The sequence below is a fragment of the Silene latifolia genome, chromosome X (genome assembly GCF_048544455.1).
Source record: "Silene latifolia isolate original U9 population chromosome X, ASM4854445v1, whole genome shotgun sequence".
In the NCBI taxonomy this organism is placed as follows: Eukaryota; Viridiplantae; Streptophyta; class Magnoliopsida; order Caryophyllales; family Caryophyllaceae; genus Silene; species Silene latifolia.
In genome coordinates, this window is record NC_133537.1 from 103460130 (window position 1) to 103486504 (window position 26375).

Genomic DNA, 26375 nt, shown 5'->3' on the forward strand with positions numbered 1-26375 from the left:
TCGCTAGAAAGCATGGGAACGAGGTTAATTCGGGGACTAAATGTGCACAAATATGAGTCACATCAGTCGGATCAAAATTTGATAGGTTTATATCTCAATCATGATTTAAACTCATAACTTATGATTAGTTAAAATAATATATATATGAATTGTACACATAACCAACTCTAATTTGTTGTGTTTTACAATTTATTTAAGATTGACTTTCATATGACTTTCAATTTATTAACAATATAAGATTGACTTTCGTATGACTTTCAGGTTATATATCCTCTAAGTTGTCTAAATGTCTCAGTGGACCTATCAAACGGGTCGGGCGAGTTGACATACATGTCGGGTCAAATATGAGTTGAGTCATACGGGTCACGAGTCGGGTTAGGGTCATAATACGAGTAAGAAATTAGTAACTAACGCCTTTTATAAATTATAATAATTTTTTAAAAAAAGTAAAACCTATTTAATATAAATATTCTCATTCAATGTTTACATTAATTATATGGAAGAATTATAGAAATTAAGTTATTTTAAAAATTATTTTGTTATTAAAAATTATCAAAGTTATATAAAATTGATTTTTTAATTGTGTTTGAAATTTAAAGTGCAAAGTATAATATTTTTAAATTAGTTTTTCAAACATAATATTTAAATATTAATATGTTAATAAATATCTCGATTTATATTTGAGCCAACTAGGCAACGCGCTCGGGTCAGGTTTTGAGCCTAAATTAACAGGTCATTTTGGGTACGGGCCGTACGGGTTACAACCTTATAGGTCAAGATGTTCGGGTCTTTACCCTAAAAAAAAATGGGTGAGGTTTGGTCGGGTTTGTGGGTTGGGTCAAAATTCGACAGGTCTATTTTTCAGTCATATTTTAAATAACTTATCATTTTGTTAAAATAATCTGGAATAAGAATTATACACATAACCAACTCTAATATATTCACACACAAAAAAAACAGCTCTCATTTGTTGTGTTTTATATTTATATAAGATAAGATTCACATTAGCTAATATGACTTTCAATTTATTAACAATATACAGAGTATTAGCTTGAACGTAATCATCTAATTATAAAACAGCCTGTGAAGTTCACTGGTTTAAAACTATTATGTTATTGATATTCCAAATCAGTTGCTTGTACAAGGATTATGCAAGGCTATATAAACACCTTTTGTATTTACGGAAATTATACTCCCAGCAGCTATAAAACGATATATACGGAAGGAATCAAAATTCATTTGCCTTGATTGAGGAAACAAAATATGTGTCAAACGGTTCAATTGCTGGTAATAGATGACAACGGCTATTACACCCCTCAAGTTGGAGCGTGGAGGTTCGTAACACTCAACTTGGACAAAAGATCAGTAAATGAAGCACGTCCGAGGGCTTTGGTAAAGATATCCGTGAGTTAAGACTTAGTATGAATATAGCTAGTGTCAATTGTACCCTTTTGTATCTCATCGTGAATAAAGCGGCAGTCAACTTCAATGTGTTTGGTTCATTAATGGAAGACCGTATTCCGAGCAATATAGAGCGCTGATTGACTGTCGCATAGTAGTTTAATCGGCTTCATGTGAGGGATGCCGAGAAAATTGAGAAGACTCTTGAGCCATTTTAGCTCACAAATTGTATAGGCGATTGCGCGATACTCGGCTTCAGTGGATGACCGAGATACCGTACTTTGTTTCTTGGTTTTCCAAGAAATTGATAAGGAGCCCAAGAAGACTATATAGGCTATAGGCTGTGAGAGAGCGACGGCTAGTTGGATAGCTTGCATAGTCGGCATCACAATATGCATGAAGGGCGAGGTCACTGTCTCATTGAAGTAGGATGTCTTGTCCTGGTGAATTTTTGATGTATCGCATGACTTGAAGGGCTTCTTGCCAATGATCGGCATTAGGGGCATGCATAAATTGTGCCAATATATGAATAGATTAGATAAGTTCTGGGCGAGTAATCGTGAGATAGACAAGACGACCAACGAGGCGGCGGTATGGTTTCGAGTCACTGATGGGAGCGACAGTCGATGTTCCCAGATGATGATTAGGCTCCACTGGTATTGAACTTGGCTTGGACCCTAGGAGACCCTTTTATGTGAGTATGTCGAGGGCATATTTGTGTTGTGAGACGAAAATACCAAAATTGTTTCGGGCTATTTCGAGTTCAAGAAAGTATTTGAGGGCTCCCAAGTTTTTCATGTGAAAGCATGTTGATAAATATGTCTTGGAACGGCAGATCATATCGGAGTTGTTCCCACATATAACGAGATCGTTGACATAGACAAGTTCGTGCACTTCGGTTTCTTTGGTTGAAATGGAGAAAAGAGAATGGTCACATGTGTTAGTTATTTAGACCATATTAATACTCATCTTATCATATTAAAATTACAAATTAATTTAAAATGGTCTAAATCTACATGCATGCAAATAAAAGTATAAAGATGGTATTAAACCATCTTAAGACAAAAGTTCCTTACATTGTATAAGGCAAGTGTTGGGCACAACTCAAGGACTCCTTCCTTGATGTTGTTCTTGAGCTATGAAAATGGATGATCCTCCGCCAAGACAACAAACCACCAAAAAGATGGTCTCCTAAGGATACACCCAAGAATCAACCCAAAATACTACTACAATACTAACTAGATATATGTAGTAGTAAACCTTGTTTAATTGTATATATGATGTACTAATAAATATTATTACTTTGATAATATTATTAGTTAATATTTATATATGTTTTTGATATAAAAGATGAACAAAATAAGAAGAAAAATTTGGTCTTTAGGTAGTGTATATGAACCTAGACCAATTTTTCTTCAAATTTTTCCAACTAGAGAAATGGTGGAGTTTCAATGGTATTTATAGGCAATTTGAGGGGAAAATTATAAGTGGAAAAATCCACCTAAAAGACACTTGTGATGTCCTCAAAAAACCAGTATATGTGGACTACTTTTGGTCCATTTCGGTTTTCGATATTTGCCCCACAAATGCTTATAAGTCGTATATTTAATTATCTTACATAATTAAATTTTAATTTAATTTATTTAACACTTAAATAATATAAATTAACTACCAATGACTACTTAACTATTAAGTAATCATAAGACCATTTTATCAACATACAATGTGTCAATATTAACCCATTTAGCTAATTTTACAACCTCTTGTAAAATTTAATAGCTAATTAATTCCACCTCAAAACATATACACATATCGTATAAAATCAATTAATTAACAATTAATTAATAAATTCTAATCATTTATTATTTAAATATCTCATAATTAAATAATAAATCTCTTTGTCCCGAGTTCGTAACCCGTCATCAAATAATACATTTATGTGACTAACTAAGAGTCAAATAATACAAGGAATTAATTATCTCGTATCTCATATAAACAATTAATTTATTCTATTTGGGCATCATCCTATAGGTGTGACCTAAAGGGATCAGCTGATCACCGCCGTCACACGACAGTAATGTCAAACTCTAGTCAGCCAATCATTACCGATTAACGACGATCAGCTGACAAATAAATAAATAAATCCCTGATATTCCTTTTACGAGATTTAATATGTAAACGCACTTATTGTGGAGGACACTACTCCAACAACATGGACATTGCTTGAACCCATATGTGGTGAGGGACGATGCAAGTTTTGCGTACCAACAAAGGGGCGCTTGTTGAAGGCCATATAGTGATTTGCGCAAGCGACAAACTTTGCCATTGGTGGTTGAATAAAAGCCGGGAGGGGGTTTCATATAGACCTCCTCAACAAGATCGTCGTGTAGAAAAGCATTGTGGACGTCCATTTGATGGAGATCCCATTGTTTAGCCGCGGCAAGACCAAGTAAAGTACGGACTGTGACGAGCTTAACCGTGGGAGCAAAGGTTTCGTTGTAGTCAATTCCTTCAATTTTTCGATTACTCATTACTACTAAGCGAGCTTTGTAGCGTTCAATGGTGTCGTCATTGTTATATTTGATCTTGTATACCTACTTTTGACCGATGGCCTTTTTATTTAGGGGCAAGTCTTCGAGCGTCCATGTGTTGTTTGTTTCAAGAGCGTCGATCTCGAGTTTCATTGCATCTCGCCATTGAGCATCCTGCATAGCTTCTTTAAATATATTAGGCTCGTGACCCTTGGTCACGGCCGATAAGAAAATTCTATGGTTAGTAGAAAAGGTATTACAATCAACATAATGTGGGATTGGAAATCGGGTACCTTAAGATGACGATCATGTAGCGAGTGCGTGAGATGAGTGGTCTGGACGACAAAATCTATAAGGTTGGAATTTGGTATTTTTACCCTGTGCCCGCGTCCCAAAACAGAGGAAGTGTCGGGTTGGGTTTGAGGAATAGCCGTGGTAGTGGTCACGGTCTGGGTGTCAGTGGGCGTGGTTGTTGAGGTAGCGGAAGGAGTGGTAATCGAGACCATGGTGGGTGTAGTGGTAATAGGTTCGTGTTGAATAACGATTTGTTCTATGGGTGTGAGATCGTCATCCATAAATGAATTAGAAGTACTGGGGGAGTCGTTAATATTAAGAGATTGAAAGGGGTGTTGGGAAATGTGTCCTCAACAATAGTGCGATCACATGATTTAAATATCATTATTAAATCTCATTACAAGAATACGGAAGGGATGATACATAATATATATAGTCAATTGGTCCACACATATCGGTAATGATTGGCTGGCTAGAGTTTGACATTACTGTCGTGCGACGGTGGTGATCAGTTGATCCCTTGAGGTCACACCTAAGGACGATTCCCTTAATTGAAAAGGTTAATTAATTGTATGCCGATACAGATTAATTAATTCCTTAAAATTGAACAAATTATTATCATAAGAGAGAAAATGACATCTTATTCTAATGTGATTAAATAAGATTTTATTTAGTGATTTAAGAAGTCATATTAATAAAATCAATCGGTGTTTGCGAAACACACGAGATGAGAATGATAAGTTAGTTATAATTACAAGAGGTTGTGAATTATACTAACTAGTAATTAAATGACCATTTTATGAGAAAGTAATTTTATATTACTAGTCAATTTGTTAAATATGATTTATTTAATTTGTAAATGATATTTAATTTGTTAAATATGCATTTTAAATTAAAACATGACATAAGACATGTCACATGTCACATGACATACAATTGTACAATTGACAAAAATAAAATGGACTCCATATTACACTATCTAAACCGAAATATGGGTGAGCTTGTAAGAAATTTTGTCTTGTTCATTTGTCTTATTCATTTGTCTATGACACTTGATAGTGACCTGACCATGCAAAAGCCTTACACCAATTTGTCTTGTGAAGACAAAAAGAAAAAGAAAAATTGGTCCATATACTCCACACCAACCGGTTTTGGTGTTGGTGGTAAGAGGATTTTTCTTATTTTTATTATTCTCTCATGTTTTATGAAAAGCAACTACTTCTCTCTCTTGTTCTTCATGAAAATTCATTTTTGTGAATCAAATTTGTTTAAATCAAACACTAATAATACTAGAAGTAGTATATGAGTATTAGTAATAGATTTTAAGGTAAACTACATTACAAACATCTAGTACATGTTAGTTTGTGGGATTAAGGGATAGTCTTGGGTGCTACTAATTGGAGGACTTCTATTTTGAAGTCATATATGTTAATCCATTTTGGAAAGCTCAAGAACTAACAAAAAGGATATCTTGTTGGTGCCCATTTGACCGTAATTTATTTGGTGAGAAATTGATTTTCTTATCTCTTTTGTTTTAGTTTGCATGCATAAGATTTGTAATTAATTTTATGACTAAATTAATTTGAAACATATATGAATATGTTAAATAATGAGATATAGATTTCTAACAAGGGGAACTCATTTTCGACAAAAACCATGTCACGAGACTCAAAATATGAACACGTGTCTAAGTCATATAACTGTCATCCTTTCACTCCAAACGGGTATTCTATGAAAACACATTTACGACTTCGGGGGGCAAAATTTGTCGTGGGTGCGATTGAGCGTTTTGGCATAGCAAAGAGATCCAAAAATTTGTATGTTGGTAATAGGAGGTGTTTTTCCACGAAGTAGCATAGACGGAGTCTTATTAATTAGGTAAACCGCTGCTAAGGCACATTCTGTAACACCCCACATACCAAGGTGCCTTACCAAGGACCACCCCAGCCTATGAAGATGATACCATCTCGGTTGCCCGAGGTAAGTATATCAAAAGTAACCATTTAAGAACAATTATTAAAGTATAACGTTTAGTGAATACACCATCTCAACTGAAAACCAAAGTAAAAGTATATAAATCTCAATACATCAAAACAAGGTATCTAAACTCGTGACAGCGGAAGCTAGACTCAAAGTGATGACATCCCATCCTCGTCCCCGCAGCTAAATGTAATCATCACCTGTCACAATCTGCTCACCATTCCCGAATGGATCACCACAGTTTTATAAAACACAACGAAGTCAGTTCACTGAATAATCAAGATAAGCTAATCGCAAAGAAACAACCAAGACAAACAACTGTACAACCATTCTCCAACTCCAATCATATCTCATATACCGCAACACACTTACGTGTGTAGCCCTGTCAGATTACCCGTCGCGACAGGTAATCCTCACCGCCAGGGGGGGACCGCAGCCTTGCCCGCCTAAGCCCCGCTCATCGCAACGAGCAATAACCCATGTCCATTAATGCGCACAACCCCCTTTGTGATGGGAACCACAAGGGGCGAATCAAGGGCGTGAAGCCATTCCCGAAAATGACACCACCCAGCCGGGACGCACCTCGCAAACAAAGACAAGCAACTACAATTCCAATAACAAAGAAAGACAATTCCAACAACGATACTAATCATGCCAATACCACATCCATCCATCTTAAATCAATTAAACAGGCAACTGAGTAGGGAAACCCTACCTTATCACTAATCTGAATCACGAGGATACAGCGGAATCTAGAAACATTCCTCTACGAATCCTTCACCTAAAAAATAATCACCATAAGCTAATCACATACATGCCAAACAACCCTTTTCCCTAAATCCAACATTAGGGCAAAACCCTAAAGAACAACTCTAAACAAAAGATGTGAAACTAGTTACTTACTGACGAACTGACGCGAAAGAGATGAACGAAAGACTCACGAACGATCAATTGCCTTGAGAGTGATTAAGGATGATTAGAGGAGTGTGGAATGTAATTAGGTTTTGGTAAAAATGAAAGTAAACTGTAAAACACGATTTATGTTACCCTTAATCATCCTTAATCATACCGTGGAAATAAATCTCGTCAGACCGGTTACTCAGTCGATTACCAAGAGTACTCGGCCGAGTACCCCTTACTTGGCCGAGTATTCCACTACTTGGCCGAGTGTTCCTGGGCAGTAGCCTGACCAGAAAACACATGACACCTTACTCGGCCAAGTTAGCTCTATTCGGCCGAGTAACAAGATCCAGAAAACCGTGGTATTACAGTCTTCCCTCCTTAAATACGAACTTCATCCCCGAAGTTCACATCCATACCTACATGGCAAGCACACAAACCACTCCACCAACCAACACCTCACAACTCTCATCCTCTATCCTCGACAATAACTCACCCAACAACGCCTAACGGCTACCTAAAAACGCAGCTCATAACATAGCATCAACCATAGAGTAGCCCACCTAACTCCATAACTCTATCGAATACCAACAACACAAGTGCCGCCAACTTTGTCTTACTTCCATACCGCTCACTAACAAATCCAATATCACCACCATATACCAAGCTAGTTGTTACATTCTACCACCCTTAAAATGAACTTCGTCCTCGAAGTTTACTCACACTCATAAACGTCACCACCCAAAATTGTCAACACTATCGTAACCATATTTACCCACAACCTTACTCCATAACCATACACATAAAATACATACTACTACAAGTATAACCTTTACCTTTCATAATATCAACCACAAGTCCATCCTTTATTCCACATCAAGACTCAACACTTCCCAGTATACCACCCTACGTATAACCATTAAACTCTCTTTGTCGCATCCTACTCCTCTTAAGATAAATGTTACGTCCTCGTAACCCAACTAGTGCTAGATCCTTAGCTATTCCTTCCCCTTATCACCATCTCATGTCACTGATAACCGACTATAACCGTAACACCGATAACCATTCCCAGTTCCAAGGCTCTCTCTCTCTAATTCCATACTTCCAATTATTCCGCACACCACCTAACATATACCACAAAATCCTCACCATAACCACTACCACAATTCTCCCACACTACCGCACTACCACATTCTTTTCTATTCACGTACCTATCCCCACCACCTAACACACGACCCAAACTAGTTACACACCCACTTGATCCTCAAATTCCCCTTTTTATTGTCATCAAACTCGTCCATAACTTAACATGATACTAAATCCCAAACACTTCATACTTACTGCTCCGATAAAAGACTATGAACCAACTGCAACTTCCAGCTCAGTACTCACATGTTTCACTAATTACTTGCCCCAACTATGTCAACAAAAGTCTCATCTAACACAAGATCGAAAGTATTTCCATCACCTCCCAAAACTATGTTTCTTCAACAAGGTATCAATATAACTATGACAACATCAACCACATGTGCAACACTCTTCCATATTATACTCTAGTCTCACCCACAAGTCAAAATCATAGGAAACAGCAGTAAACAGAACAATAGTCTATATGCCCATACTAGACTGACATACTCTTTCCAAAATTTCATCTCACAAGTACCTCACCTATTCAACCACAACCGATGACGGCATCGCAACACCGCCACCAACAGCCGCAACAAAGCGCGAAAGTACCCACATCGCAACGCGGAGTACCGTGCCCGGTTCGCGACCCGGAACACAAAAACTACATTACTAATAAACAGTGTCCTGAGTCAACAATCATCTCACGACTCATCCAACCACGCTATTACAGGGAACAACCAGATAACAACTTTATGAATATTGTACCATACCACAACTCATGAGGTCAGAACCTCGCACAATTACTTATACACATCATAGACCCATAAACAAATCTAACTAGCCAATCCTGATCATGTAAGTTACCACGTGATAATGGATATCTCTCACCCGAGCTTAACTTATATGCCGTTCATAACATATCCTCCCATCCGCACAATTAACATCACCCGACAAACGTAACCATATCATAAGTACCCAACTACTAGCAACCACATCCTATATCCATATCTTATACTCCCTCACAACCATACATACCAATCAGGCCTTCACAAAATCAACCTCTTTAGAACGGCTAACTTCCCTATTTAACACCATCCTTAACCACTAGTGACAACACTACGACACCACCATGTTTCATATAACTACACTCTTACCATCACCTCTAAATATAATAATTCATTTCCTCTCTTTGGTTATCATCCCAAATAACGAACATTAAATCCATCAACAAAATTTACCTTAACAACTATTCAAATTTTATCCTTGATTATATCGTCACCTAGCTCACCACCATAGTCTCATACCATGCAAATACTCTACCGACTTCTTAGTCCTTTAATTCCTCAAAACGCATGACTAACAAATCGTCCTGCAATTTATATATATCCCCTAACTCACACCCCCATGATAGTACCACACAATTCCATGATTCCTTACTTTCGTGTCCCCTAATTCTTGTGAACATTCACTCAACTTACCATCATCCTTCTCTTCCCATTACTTCCAAAAATCAAATTCCATTAGCCTATATCATTTTCTTTCATTCATTTCTTATCAACAATCCCTCTCATTATGCTTCTCACTCATACTCCATACCGATAGATCCACCCACTCAATGATTTCTCCTTAATTGATTACATCTTCTTTTGATAATTCTAGAAAACCAAGATCCACTTCATCCCGTGACCTCCCAAATGATTCTACACTAGGCTCACCTTCTAGTAATATAAATCTCCATAACGACTACTACATACAATTCCTCATTGCGGTATCCCTCGATGTAAGCTCACTAGACACCAACCTTTTCCATTATTTTATTTTTATTTTTTTATCACAACCTTCCATTACACATCTCCTCACCCAACATCGTCATAATCATCTCTCTTCAGAAATCACAATATGTCCCAAATTACCATAGTTTTCACATCCCTCATTATAAACTTTTCTTTCTCACATTCCTCGAATTTACATTACCACTCTCATCATCACTCGACCATATACGGTCATCACTACACCACTTAAGCCAACGACTAATTCACTCGCCATAGCTCACATAAAGTGCTCCTTATCTCAATAAATTGTCAACTTCGCTTATTCTTTCTACTATCCATCACAATCACGTGTATCCATGTCCTCCCTACCAAACACATATCCTTCATAAGCTGGTATTCTCCACATCGTAGTATCTGGTAACTTACGTATCAAGACCGTCACATATGTAAAAGAATACTTTAAGACCCAAAACATACGTGTGCACATAACCTACGACTCAAAACAAATGTAAGCACATAGCCGCCAACGAAAAATGACCGCCCAAGAGGTACTCGATTGAGTATATGACGTACTCAGTCGAGTACAGGACACTCGGTCGAGTAATTATACTACTCGGCTGAGTTCTCGACTCCAGAAGCTGACCGAAATTATCACAGAAACATTACTCGGTCGAATACAGGTTACTCGGCTGAATATGCAAGTTACTCGACCGAGTTCCTACACAGTTCTCAGAAACGTCGAGTTTTTGTAAAATAGTCATATCTCACTCGTTAGTTGGTCATTTTTGGTGTGTGACCTATCATTAGAATCGTAAGAAGACAAGTTATCACCTCAAATTTGAATAACATCAATATCATTCCTATAACTCGAGTTATGATAGTTTTAAGACAGCCCTTCCATAATCGGTCATCATACAAATCATTTTTTCTTAACAAAACAACTTAAACATGAATAAGGCAAACAATAGCAACTCAATACTTCAAAAAACCAGTACATAGGTGAACTTTAATCATACCCACATGTAAATTAAACACAACATTCATATACTACACATGCTAGAAGTCACGTTCATCCTTTCTTACCACATTCATGCTTATACATTCAAACCGAATAATACGCATCGCATCTCATCAAAATGAAATTTAAACCAAACATATCACAATTTGGTACTATTCACATTGTTCCTCCACTCACCCATGCCAATAATATTACTCGTCCAATTCACCACATTAGTCTATGTTGGGCCCAGAATTGTCCTGCCTGAGCAGACAACAGTTAGGCAAAGAAGCACCAAGCCTAGCCTGAACAAAAGTAAACCAATACAAGGTATACAACACCTGAGTAGGTGCCAGCCAGGAGGGAAAGACAGTTCAGGCCATCTACTAGGTCAGGCCTGAAGGAATATCTCATCAACCGTGTGAAGGACACCACCAACTCAAGCCAGGCAAGAACTAAAGCACAAATAAAACCTAGAAAAATGGTTCCTATATTCATGGAAGACCTATTCAAACACAATATACGAGGAGTATGGAGCTATTGAGCAAAAACAACGGCAGGCAGATTATAGAGTCAACTAACCACCCTCGGGTGAATAGGGCACGAGGCCTATTTATTTGGAACGTCCAAAATAACCTTGAAAGAGCCGTTGTAAGCACAGTATAAATAACAAGCAGCGGAGGAAGGAAGGAGGATCGAGAATTCACTCATTCTTACACTCGTTTTATCGTTGTAAATAATTTAAGCATAATTATTAAGAATCCATACTTTATTCCTAGTCTGACATACATATTCCCTGTCAGGATACTCCAAAAGATAGTAACAATCCCTCCTGGCTTGGTGCCCGTGGTTTTTTCCCTTATTCCCAGGTTTTTCCACGTCTAAATCTCTGTGTTTCACCTTATTGTCCATTCTTTAAATTAATAGTTGTACTAGTCAGGCTTAGTTATTTTGAGTTAGATTGCCCTGCAATTAAATCCCTGCCAGGACTTTATTCTTGTGTGAATTCTTGCTAAAACAATTGGCGCCCACCGTGGGGCATCTAACTAAAAAATAATCGAAACCTAATTCCAAACAACACAAAAACCTTTCCAGAAAATGACCGGAGACAGCATAGAACAACAACTGGCTGCCACCAAACAACAACTACTGGAAATGGAGCAACTGAAGCAAAAAATAGCCCAGGCTGAAGCTGAAGTCCATAAACTGAAAGAATCAGAGTCCAATTTGAAGCAAAAGCTAGGAGATAAAGCTTTAGGCACGAAATTGAAGATTCGGCCTGGAACACCATTTTCTTCAATCATCATGAATATTGATTTCTCAAACTTTGGTACCCCATCAAAATCCAAAGCAGGAGATCTTGATTCAGACTCAGAAGAAATTCCAAATAAATATGTCATCCCAGATCAAATTAACACAGCCATAATGATGGCCATGCTCTAGGAGATCCAGAAACTCCATGAGAAATTTGAGAAGATCTCTGGAGTGCCTGCAACCATTGAGGAAGCCAACCCAGAAAGTTATCCTGACACTCCCTTCGTGGATGAGATAGCTAAGATAGATCTGCCTAAAAAGTTTGTGGTACCATCGATGAGAATCTATGATGGAACTTCAGATCCTCAGAACTGTGTACCCTACTACAAACAAAGAATGTTGGCGGCCTTCATACCCAGTGAGCTGCGACAAGTAGGTATGTGCAAGGGTTTTGAAACAACCCTAATCGGACCTGCCCTTTAATGGTACATAAACCTGCCAAATGGAAGCATCAAGTCCTTTGCAGATCTGTTAAACTCATTCAATCATCAATTCGCCACCAGCAGGGAACTCGAAAAGAGATCCAATTACCTATACAGAATCAAGCAAAAGCCTGGCGAGACAATCAGAGCATTCCTAACCAGATTCAACAAAGAGAAAGTATCAATCCCCAAATGTGATGTTGGAACAGTCGTGGAAGCGTTCAAGTAGGGACTACCATTGGATAATGATTTCTATGACGAGCTGACCATGAAACCTTGCCTAAATTTTGAAGACGTTCGGGTAAAGGCTATTGGTTACATCAGGCTGGAAGAAGATAAAGCTTCAAGGCAGAAACCACTGACAACGTTTCAGGATATGAAAGATCCAACAGAAAAAGCTCTAATAACAGGGGAAGCAGTTCCAGGCCATCCCCCTACACTAGGCCTGACAGATCAGAAGTCAACTATGCCCATGAGCAACGAGGTAACTCTTAAACTTACCCACATATTTAGGAATATAACTTCTCTGTTGATACTGCAGGATTGATCGAAAGGCTTGACAACATAGGAGACATTGTCAAGTGGCCCAAAAAGACGGACAATCCCAATTCAAGGAAAGACACAACAAGATGGTGTGAATTTCACATGGACATAGGACATACCATAGAAGAATGCCTGGGTCTACGCAGACAAGTGGCCTACCTGCTAAAGAAAAGCTACCTGAAAGATTTGATGCCATCAAAGAACAGGGAAGACAGCAGGACATGAAAGGATCAGAAAAGACCACAACGTGACCTGCCCCCAGCACCACCCATCTATGAAGTCAAATTCATCAATGGAGGATCTGAGATCTGCGGCCTAACTAGCTCAGCTGCAAAAAAAATAGTCAGGGAGTCAAAAATGAAATCTCCTTTTAAACCTAGAAATTTACCTCAAATTACTTTTGATGATACTGGTATGCAGGGAATCTCGGATATCCATCATGATGGCTTGGTCATTACTATGCAAATTGGGACTGCACGTGTCCAGAGAATCCTAGTAGATGGTGGCAGTTTAGTCAATATAATTATGCTTGATGTCTTGAAAGCCATGAAGATCGATGAGAACCAAATCATAAATAAGTCAAATGTCTTGGTAGGATTCAGTGGTGAAACCAAGAACACTCTAGGGGAGATCTACCTGCCAACCTACGTTGAAGAAGTCTCATCATATGAAAGATTTGGAGTCCTGGATTGCCTTTTATCCTACAATGCAATCCTAGGCAGGCCCTGGATCCATAAGGTCAGAGCCATTCCTTCAACCTATCACCAATGTGTCAAAATACCAACAGAATGGGGAATCGCAACCATCAAAGGTGAACAAAAGTCTGCCCAGGAATGTTATACTGGATCATTAAAACCTTCCAAGGTAGGTAAGTCTCTCGCTTAGCAATTATAGTACCCTTTCAGGAGCACTTACGTGGCAGAAACCCAAATGGAAACAAATCAAGTAATATTAGACCCCGAGTACCCTGAAAGGTATGTACTGGTAGGATCTGATGTCCCTGATAATATCAGACCAGAACTAGTAAGTTTTCTTAAGAATAAATCTTCATATTTTGCCTAGTCCTATTTTGATATGACTGGCATAGATGCTAATATTATTAACCATAAACTCAATATTGACACTTCTTTTAATCCTGTACAATAGAAAAGGAGAAAGTTTACCCCTGAGCGCAACACAATCATTAACGAAGAGGTGGACAAACTCTTCGACATGGGAATGATCAGGGAAGTAATGTACCCTGAATGGCTGGTCAACGTGGTCGTGGTGCAAAAGAAGAATGGCAAGTGGAGAGTCTGTGTAGACTACACAGATCTTAACAAAGCCTGTCCAAAAGACCCATTCCCACTCCCTCACATTGATGTAATGGTAGATGCTACAGCTGGGCATGAACTACTAACATTTATGGATGCCTCAAGTGGATTCAACCAGATCAAAATGCACCCAGCTGACCAGGAAAATACTGCATTCATCACGGAAAGGGGTATATATTGCTACACAGCAATGCCCTTTGGCCTGAAAAATGCAGGGGCAACCTACCAACGCCTGGTCACCCTGATGTTCAAAGACCAAATTGGTGACATAATGGAGGTCTACATAGATGACATTGTGGTCAAGTCAAAGAAGGAAGAAGATCATGTGAAGGACCTGGAAGTAGCCTTCAAAATCCTGGAAGAATTCAACATGAAGCTCAACCCCTCCAAATGCCACTTTGGAGTGTCTTCAGGTAAATTCCTAGGATACATGGTGACAAAAGAGGGATTGAAGCCAACCCAGAACAAATAAAAGCCATCCTGGAATTAGAATCTCCCAAGTCAGTCAAAGAAAACAAGAGGCTAACAGGAAGAGCTGCAGCCCTAAACAGATTCATATCCAGATCATCTGAAAGATGCAGATTCTTCTATCACCTCCTCAGGAAGAACAAAACATTCAAGTGGATGCCTGAACATGAAACAGCCTTCCAAGAATTAAAAACCTACCTGGCTACTCCTCTACTACTGGCTAAACCTAACAAAGGAGAACCCCTGACGGTTTACCTATTAGTCAGTGAGACTACAGTAAGTGGAGTCCTGACCAAGGAGATTGAAGGCCAACAGCACCCCGTCTATTATGTAAGTAAAAGTCTCCTGGATGCAGAAACAAGGTATGGACTACTTGAAAAATACGTACTTGCATTAATTGTATCCTGCACAAAACTTAGACCTTACTTTGAGAGTCACCCAATAATTGTCAGGACCAACCTGCCTATGAAATTTGTCCTCAGAAAACCTAAACTTTCAGGCAGAATAGCAAAATGGTCAGTACAACTCAGTACTTATGACATAACCTTTGAACCTGGGACATCAATCAAATCCCAGGCTTTAGCAGACTTTGTGGCTGAACTTAGTCCCAGCCTAGAACCAGACCTTATAAAAGAGGTCAATCATCTAGACACCCAAAACTCAGGCCAGGAATGGACCTTACACGTAGATGGAGCAACAGATATGAGAGGGACTAGCCTAGGATTGGCACTAAAATCACCACAGGGAGATTTAATAGCTCAGGCTATCAGTTGTGAATTTAAAGTAACAAACAATGAAGCTGAATATAAAGCCCTGATAGCTGGACTCAAGGTATGTATAGATCTTGGCGTGAAAAATCTCAAGGTAAAAACTTATTTACTTTTAATTTCCAATCAAGTCAAAGGAACCTACGCTGCAAAGGATTCCAAAATGGTTCTTTATTTAGACTATATCAAAAACCTTTGCAAAACGTTTAGTTCATTTGACATTGATCAAATACCAAGAGACTTAAACACTCAGGCTAATGCCCTAGCCAGCCTGGGATCAAATTTCAGCCCTGTTGTAGTTGATAAGATATCTATTATTCACCTGCTCGAACCAACCATTACAAAACCTGACCAAATCTGTCCCGTTAATGAGGACACGAACTCCTGGACCAAACCATACTATGACTGGTTCTTACAGGGAATCTTACCCAAAGACAGGCATGAAGCAAGGGCCTTTAGAATTAAAGCTTCCACCTATACTATTATAAATAACATTTTGTTTAAAAAGTCTCAGGCTGGACCTTACCTGCGATGCCTGGAACCTCATGAAGCCAAACAAGTTATTGAGGACATACATGATGGATACTGTGGAAATCACAAAGGCGGCAGAAGCCTGGCAATAAAGGTTCTAAGGACAGGCTACTTCTGGCCAACCCTAAGGGCTGACTGCCTAGCTTACAGCTCAAAATGTGAAGCCTGCCAACTTCATTATCCATTCATCCATCAACCATCATGGCTACTACATTCCATTTCACCTCACTAGCCATTCATGAAGTGGGGACTGGACATTGTAGGCAAACTACCCCAAGCTCATGGACAAAAAGTCTACATGTTAGCCATGACTGATTACTTTTCAAAATGGATAGAGGCTAACTCATACAGGCAACTCAAGGAGAAGGATGCCATATCATTCATCAAACGCAAAATTATACGTAGATATGGCATCCCCTCAGAAATAGTTTGTGACAATGGCACTCAGTTTGTGGGAAAAAGGACAATGACTTTCTGTGCACAATGGAATATCAATCTGGTGACCTCTACACCAGGCTATCCAAAAGCCAACGACCAGGCTGAATCCAGCAACAAAGTGGTATTCAACTGCCTGAAGAAAAAACTAAAGAGAAGAAAAGGCAGATGGGCTGAAGAACTCCCTTTAGTCCTCTACGCTGACAGAAGTACACCCAAAACATCCACAGGCCACACCCCTTACTCCCTGGTCTATGGCTGCGAAGCAGTGATCCCAGCAGAAATCCATGTACCAACTACTAGAAGCAGCCTGAGCACCGTGGAAGAAAACAAGCCACTACTGCAAGATAGCCTGACCCTGGCTGAAGAATTAAGAGATGCAGCCAAGATCATAATAGCTTCCTACCAGCAAACAGTAGACAGAAGCTACAATAAAAATGTGAACATCAGAGTATTCAAGGAAGGAGACTTGGTCCTAAGTAAATACTTTCCAAACACAAAAGACAAGAATGCTGGCAAACTTGCTCCTGCATGGGAAGGACCTTACCTGATTGATTCAATATTAGGGCAGGTAGCCTACAGGCTACAGACCCTGGACGGAGAAATGATCCCCAGATCCTGGAACATCTCCCACTTAAAACTATTTCATGTATAAACCACTTATCTTATGCTTCAACCAGGTAAGACTATTAATTTTATCTCTTACCTGGCAAAATTATATGTGAAACCCCCTGAATGAAATAATCCATGGTCTTTCTATGCTCCTCTTATGTGCTTTCCTACTAATTGCAATTTTGCCTGTCTGTTATATTCCTGTTAGGTTCATATACCTATTATTAGACTCCTCTAATAGTGAACTAATTAACTTTTTAATTATATGTTCTTTAGATCTAGTGCATGCATAACAAAATGAAAGATTTATAAGAAAAAAACAATGTCCCTTACATTGATGGTTGGTTCGAAATATTGGGCACAAGTAAGGTCACCTTCCTTCACTTGTTCTTGAGCTTAATATGATGGATGATCCTGTTGGAGCTTGTGTCCTCCACAAATTAGTATGATAACATTTGTAAATCTCTTACAGGTTCACAAGGGTATACTTCGTATTTTAATCAGTTGATTAACGATTACCTAATAACGGTTGGCTTGCTAGAAAGTTTGACGTTATTATCATACATATGGCGGTGATCAACTGGTCCCTAAAGGTCACACCTATAGGATGTGTTTGAGAGATGTGGTTATGGAAATGTAATCACATTGATGCCTTATATGACTAAACAGTTAGTCAATGTGTTAATGAGACAATTATTTAATGAAGATTAAATAATATTAGTTGAGACGAATTAACTGTCAATTCGTAAATTGAATATAATAAGTTATATTTAATTAAATGTATGTAATGTTAGCTTGGACGAATTAATATGTTAATTCGTAATTAAATGTAATCGGTTATATTTAATATCAACAAGATGGATGTGTCATAGTGGTAATAGTGAGGGTACTCAAACCAAGAGGTTATGGTTTTGATCCTCACTAGATGACAATTTACATTTAACACATTTATACATTTTTGCCAAAACCGAAAATAAGGAGATATTACTCATTAATTTCGGTCAGATGGGCCGAATTGAGGAGAAAAAAATATCTCCCTCTTTCACCCTAATTTCGGTGACAATAAGAGGAGAGTAGGGTTTTTTTCTTAACTTAATTCTTTTCCCATTCTTGCCTCCATCTCATCAGAAGAAAAACACAAAAACCTAAAAATTAATTAGTTAATTTTTGGATCGATTCTAGCATAATCAAAGGGCATTTCTCATATCGTCTTGGGTGCAACTGATAGGCAAATATCAACTTTGATATTGTTCTTAGGCCGTTTTTGCTAGGACCGAAGGTTATTTCTTAACCCTTTACAATTTTGTTTATACAATTTATTTTATGACCAGTTTCATCATTATAAATTTCGTTATAATCCTTAAAATTAAAGGGATGCATACAGATAAATCCCACAAGTGGTATCAGAGACAAGGCCACGAATTTTATTTTGATGATTTTCATAAAATGAATTTAAACAAAAGGTTGTTGAATCGAAAAGAGAAAAAAAAATTCACACGGCTGGAAATTTTTTTTTTACCGAATTAAATTTTTTTTGCAGCCGGTTTTTTTGTTCTTGTTTTGATGATTTATTTCCATTTTGATTTTTCATATTGTTGTTTTAATCGGTTAAAATAATTATATGAAGGATTGGTAGATGTTTGATTTAATGCAGATTAAGTTAAATTGTAAATGTAATCGTCATGTTGATGATATAAAAATTGTTTTGCTATATAGTTTTTGACATATACGGTTAATCATGTTTCATTAATTCATATGCTAATCATGTTCTAATAGAAACTATAAACGATTTTCTTCATCGGTTTTTTTTTTGTTTTAGGGCATTCTTGCCGCAAAAGAAAAAAAAAGGAGGCATTAGGGTTCTTGTTTTTTTTTTTTTTGCTGTAAAATTTCTTTTTCGTTCCTGGTACTGTTCACGTACAGGCAGTTTTTTTAAAAAAAAAAATTCTATTTTTTTGTTTCGGTTTTTGCTGAAAAACCGAGAAAAGTTTTTTTTGGTGTCCGTTTTTATTTCAGCCGAGCTGGAAACATTAAAATTTAAAAAAAAAATTCTGTTTTTTTTCTGTTTTGCCGAGATTCAAAAAGAAAAAAAAAAGGTTTTTATTTTGTTTTTATGGCCAATATTAATTATACATTACATTTACAATGTATGATTAATTATTGTGAAACGGTTCACAAATTTTAAGATACCTAATTATTTTAATGCAGTTTAAAATATTGATGGATTAAATTCATATTACAAGTTTAATATGAATTAAGTTTGAATTTAATGTGATTAATTGAGGAATTGTCACTTAATTTGATAATTAAATAGGTGGTTTGATAAAATTAATCTACATAATTAAAGAATTATGTCTTGTATGTTTAATTTTTTTAGTTGATGCATTTTATTTAGTTGAATGAATCGTTTGAATGGTTTATTTACGTATTTTTGCAATCGGTTGTAATTTGTAATACTTAGTGTGGCCTTAGTCAAATTATGTTTTCGTAATGAAGGAAACATATTTTTTATGTAATTATGAGATCTCGAATCTCCTTTATTTTTCCTTTAGTTTTGGGTTTTGAAATTAGAATGTAATAAATAGGTTTATTATGTAAATTTATTTATTGTAATTTTCGAAGAAGACTAAAGATGGAGATTGGAGCTCACTCCCACTACATGGATCAAGATGGAACATCGAGACAAGCATCTCGGGTCCAAGGATGGATTCCAAATTTGTATTTAATGTTCATTTTGATAGGATAGGCCACACTAGGACTTTTTATTGTTTTTACGTTTTTCATTCCTATTGCTTTTCATTCACATGATAGTTTATGCATCATATTCCGCCTAAAACCAAACCACCTACTAAAATGCATGAAAATTGACACATATAGGTTGTATGTTAGTTTTCATAGACATACAGATCTCACATGTTTTTAAGCCATCATGTTAGTTTATTCATTCACGCATGCTAGATATTAGTTCACTTAAAATGAATTAAAACAAAGTTGATGGGATCTTCCTCTAAAACGGAAATTGAGATTAGTCTTTATAAGGGCAAACAACTATGAATCCCTTCTTCGTCGGTAGGCATAATATGACCCCTTCTACGTTGGGTAAGTAGTTTGTGTTGACTTAGTTTATCTCAACATTATAGTCCGAAGAGTTTCTCGTGATTATGATGGACTAAAGATGGAATTTACAGAAATTTATCGACCAGGAATTCTAACGGTAGAATTATCTAAAAGGTTAGCTTATCAATTTACAGATAATTGAGTCTTGGGATCATATATATAATTCTTGAGGAAGGTCAATTGTATAAATGCTTGAGTCTTCGCGTTATGACATTATATCATTAGACTTAAATTAAAATCGACGCACATGCTTATTATTTTTATTCTTCTTCTCATGATGTAGAACACGTTTATTTTGATAATATCTTTTGTTACAACAAAATGGCTGGAAATAACGCAATCCCAATGCCTAATGCCACACTTGATCGCGAGTCCTGGCTGAAAGCTTTCATGGACCACATGAATCAGTCCACGCGACTGAAGAATGATGGGTCCAACTTTGCGGACTGGGAGGCGGCACTACGGAATCCGCCATTGCGTGATAAGCTCAAGTACTTAATCGAGCTAATACCGGTCAACCAGGCCCCAATGCAGGAGTCAACGAGACAGTTGCTTATAGTGACTTCGTTATGGAAGCGGGTGCGATAAAGAACGTACTCATCTTTGCAATGGAAACCAATTTGCAGAGACGCTTCATTGCTCAGGGTGCAAACAAGATTTTCACCACGCTCACTAACGAGTTCTCAAAAGCATCGAGGATCGTTACTTATGAGCATACATGTCGCTTCTTTGATGTGAAACTCCAAAAGGGCCAACCGGTTAGCCCACACATTCTTAACATGATTGAGAATGTCGAGAAATTGGAGGCACTTGATTGTAAAATCAGTGAGAGCATAGTCATTGACCGTATGCTTCATTCTCTTCACAATGGTTTTGCCCTTTTTAGGGCGAACTACTACATGAATGACTTGAAAAATAGTCCTCATGAGCTACACTCCCTTCTCGTACAGACCGAGAAGGATATGAAATTGAGTGGGAGCATGAAGCAGGATGTTCTCACGATTTCCAACAAGGGTAAAGGTAAGGGCAAGGCTCATGGCGACCTAGCTGTAGGTAAGCCAAAGTTTAAAAAGCCAGGAAACGGTAAGAGTGGGCCCGGTGAGACTAGTGGCTCACAGGGCAAGGCAAAGAGCAAGGGCGGTGACATTGAGTGCCACCATTGTCACAAGACTGGACATTGGAGGAGAAACTGTCCCGTCTACCGTGAGGACATCAAAGCAGGCCGCGTCGTTCCTGTTGGTATGTCATCTTATATTCATATGATTGAGATTAACCATGCAAGTTTCGGAACTTGGGTACTTGATACTGGTTGTGGTTCTCATCTGTGTAATCATTTGCAGGGCCTAAGAAACATCACACCTCTCAGAAAGGGTGATGTGGACCTGCGAGTCGGGAATGGAGCCGAGTTCTTCTTTGTCTCGAAAGGAACATATGTAATCCAACTCCCTAGTGGTTTTGAGTTATTTTTAAATAACTGTTACTATGTATCCAGTTTGTCTAAGAACATTATTTCAGTTTCCGTACTTGATAAAGACGGATTTTCATTTTTAATGAAGGATAATAGCTGTATTTTCTCTTTCAATGAAATAATTTATGGCAAAGCGGTTTCCATGAATGGAATTTACATCTTAGATCAAACCACGGAAGTATTACACATGAATAATAAGAAATTAAAGGTTGGTGACAAAGATCAAACCTATCTATGGCACTGTCGAATGGGACACATAAATGAGAAACGCGTGAAGAAACTCGTCGATAATGAGACTATTCCCGCATTCGAATTTTCTACATATGGCACGTGTGAATCATGTCTCATTGGCAAAATGACTCGAATTTCCTTCAAAGGTGTTGGAATGCACGCTAGTGACCTATTAGGACTCATACATACTGATGTTTGTGGACCTATGTCAATTACCGCTAGAGATGGCTATAGATATTTTAGCACTTTCACGGATGATTTGAGTACATACGGATATGTCTACTTAATGAAGCATAAAAGTGAGTCCTTTGAGAAATTCAAGGAATACCAGAACAGGGTTGAAAACCAACTGGGTAGAAAGGTTAAAGCACTCCGTTCAGATCGGGGTGGCGAATATCTTTCAAATCAGTTTGATCAACACCTTAAAGACTGTGGAATCGTTCTACAGTTAACTCCACCTGGAACACCTCAATTAAATGGTGTGTCCGAACGAAGAAATCGAACCTTACTTGATATGGTTCGATCCACGATGAGTCACACGGTAGTGCCTGATTCATTATGGGGTTTTGCTCTTTTGTCAGCTTCTCTTATACTTAACCGAAGTCCGACTAAAGCTGTCGACAAGACTCTATATGAAATGTGGAAGGGAACGGTACCTAACTTGTCCTTTATTCGGATTTGGGGCTGCGAGGCTTATGTCAAGTGGAGACACGAGGATAAGCTCGTCCCGCGATCGGTCAAGACATACTTTATAGGTTATCCAAAAGGAACATTTGGTCATTACTTTTATTCGCCTACCGAACATCTAGTTTTTGTTGCGGCTAGTGCGACGTTCTTAGTGAAAGAATTTCTCGACAACAAGACGAGTAATAGAACCTTCGAGCTGTCGGAGATTCCAGAACCAACAACCGAGGAACGGATAGAGGAAGTGGTTCCTCCAACTGATGATACGGTTAATATTCCTAAGGAACCTAGGAGGTCGGGTAGAGTCTCTCATCCTCCGGACAGATACATTGGTATGGTCGAGGAGAATGATGTTTTGCTCCTAGAGAGTAATGAACCTGCTACCTATAAAGGTGCTATGGCCTGTTCCGACTCAAAGCTATGGCTCGAAGCCATGCAATCCGAGATGGACTCCATGTATGAGAATAACGTATGGGATCTAGTTGATTTACCTAATAAGGTAAAACCTCTACAGTACAAATGGCTTTACAAAATAAAGCATTTTGTAGGCGCGCAACTAGATACCTATAAGGCACGACTAGTGGCAAAACGTTTCACTCAAGTGCACGAATTGCATTATGATCAGATTTTTGCACCTGTAGTCATGCTACGTTCCATTCGAATAATCTTAGTGATTGCCGCTTTTCATAACTATGAAATTTGGCAAATGGATGTGAAAACCACCTTCTTAAACGGTTATTTGGAAGAAGAGTTGTATATGGTGCAACCCAAAGGTTTCATAGATCCTGAACATCCTAAGAAAGTATGCAAGCTTAAGCGTTCCATTTATGGACTTAAGCAAGCTTCTCGGAGTTGGAATCATCGTTTCGACCAGGTGATAAAAGAGTATGGTTTCACTCGATCGGTCGAGGAACCATACTTATATATCAAGTCGAGTGGGAGCAAGATTGTTTTCTCGATATTGTATGTCGATGACATACTCTTGATTGGGAATGACATTCCTCTCCTATCATCGGTTAAAGAATGGTTGAAGAATCATTTCCAGATGAAAGATCTGGGTGAGGCACAACGCATTTTGGGAATCCGTATCTACTAGATCACGATGGACGTTATCACTTAGTCAGGAGTCTTACTTGGATAAGATTCTTGAGAGTTTCAGCATGACCAGCTCTAAGAAGGGGAACCTTCCAATGACGTCTGGAATGCAGTTGAGCAAGTCTCAGTCACCCACGACGCCTGAAGGGATTGAGCGCATGAGTCGTGTTCCTTATGCATCTGCAATAGGATCAATCATGTATGCCATGATATGCACACGTCCAAACGTGGCATATGCATTGAGTATGACGAGTCGGTGCCAAAAGAATCCATGTACCTACGGAGGACTAAGAATTGGGTATTGACTTATGGAGGAGATACTAAGCTATGCGCAATCGGTTACGCAGATGCTAGCTTCCAAACGAATCGAGATGATTAGAAATCTCGGTCTAGATTCGTTGTTACTCTTAATGGTGCTGCGGTCAGCTGGAATAGTTCCAAACAGGAAGTTGTAGCAGATTCTACTACTGAATCATTGAAATATGATAAGCATAGAGGGCACGTTATTTCCATGAGAACTAAACGTGTACCTGAGTTATAGTAGTTGATTATGAATTCGATACGTTATCTTTTTCATATACTATTTATAACTTCATCGTTTTTATAATATTTTGTTTTTCATGTGGATTGTACTGACAACATTGAACGCCACAAAGTGAACTGAATTATATTATATTTTGTTTGGTTCGTAATCGCCTTAAAGAGCTGATAACTCTGGCTATTATATTGTGCAGTCGATTGATGGTGGGTTCAACGAGCCATAAGTCAAACGGTTGACTGATCGATCTCAGATGCGAGATTATAACGATACCTCGTAGGACAAATTTTTTGTGACAACGTAATGGAGTCCTAAATGTTTAAAAACATTCGGTGCCAGGTCGTGGATGGGACATCCATTGTGTTCCTAGAGTCGATTCTTTTGACTATCGACTGTCTCTTGAGATTAAGGCTAAGTAGATTTTTTCTGGGTCATTTCATACTGTGCTTACATCTGCAGGATTCGAGTTGAGGAAAATATCCAACCCTTATCAGGTATAGTTATTTCTCAGGGCCACTCGAGGAGTTGTAACTGAAATGCATGGCCATGCTCGAATGATGATTCGTTTATCAGTTAAGTTACTCTCTAGTCAGGGAAACCACTCTTGATACAGATCGCTTGTAAAATACGACCTTTGTGAATACGGATTTGCAAATTATTTTACATTGAGTGGGAGAAATTTTAGGATATGAGAATCGGTTATCGCACATACACTTGTGAGGACAAGTGGGAGTTTGTTGGAGCTTGTGTCTTCCACAAAATAGTGTGATAACATTTGTAAATCTCTTACAGGTTCACAAGTGTATACTTCGTATTTTAATCAGTTGATTAACGATTACCTAATAACGGTTGGCTTGCTAGAAAGTTTGACGTTATTATCATACAGATGGCGGTGATCAACTGGTCCCTAAAGGTCACACCTATAGGATGTGTTTGAGAGATGTGGTTATGGAAATGTAATCACATTGATGCCTTATGTGACTAAACAGTTAGTCAATGTGTTGATGAGACAATTATTTAATGAAGATTAAATAATATTAGTTGAGACGAATTAACTGTCAATTCGTAAATTGAATATAATAAGTTATATTTAATTAAATGTATGTAATGTTAGCTTGGACGAATTAATATGTTAATTCGTAATTAAATGTAATCGGTTATATTTAATATCAACAAGATGGATGTGTCATAGTGGTAATAGTGAGGGTACTCAAACCAAGAGGTTATGGGTTCGATCCTCACTAGATGACAATTTACATTTAACACATTTATACATTTTTGACAAAACCGAAAATAAGGAGATATTACTCCTTATTAATTTCGGTCAGATGGGCCGAATTGAGGAGAAAAAAATATCTCCCTGTTTCACCCTAATTTCGGTGACAATAAGAGGAGAGTAGGGTTTTTTTTCTTAACTTAATTCTTTTCCCATTCTTGCCTCCATCTCATCAGAAGAAAAACACAAAAACCTAAAAATTAATTAGTTAATTTTTGGATCGATTCTAGCATAATCAAAGGGCATTTCTCATATCGTCTTGGGTGCAACTGATAGGCGAATATCAACTTTGATATTGTTCTTAGGCCGTTTTTGCTAGGACCGAAGGTTATTTCTTAATCCTTTACAATTTTGTTTATGCAATTTATTTTATGACCAGTTTCATCATTATAAATTTCGTTATAATCCTTAAAATTAAGGGGATGCATACAGATAAATCCCACAGATCCTCCTAAGACTCCAAGTATAGAAGCCACTCCAATAAATTGCACCCAAGATTAATCCCAAAAATTCCTACTAATATTAACTAGATATGTAGTAGAAATGTAACCTTAATAA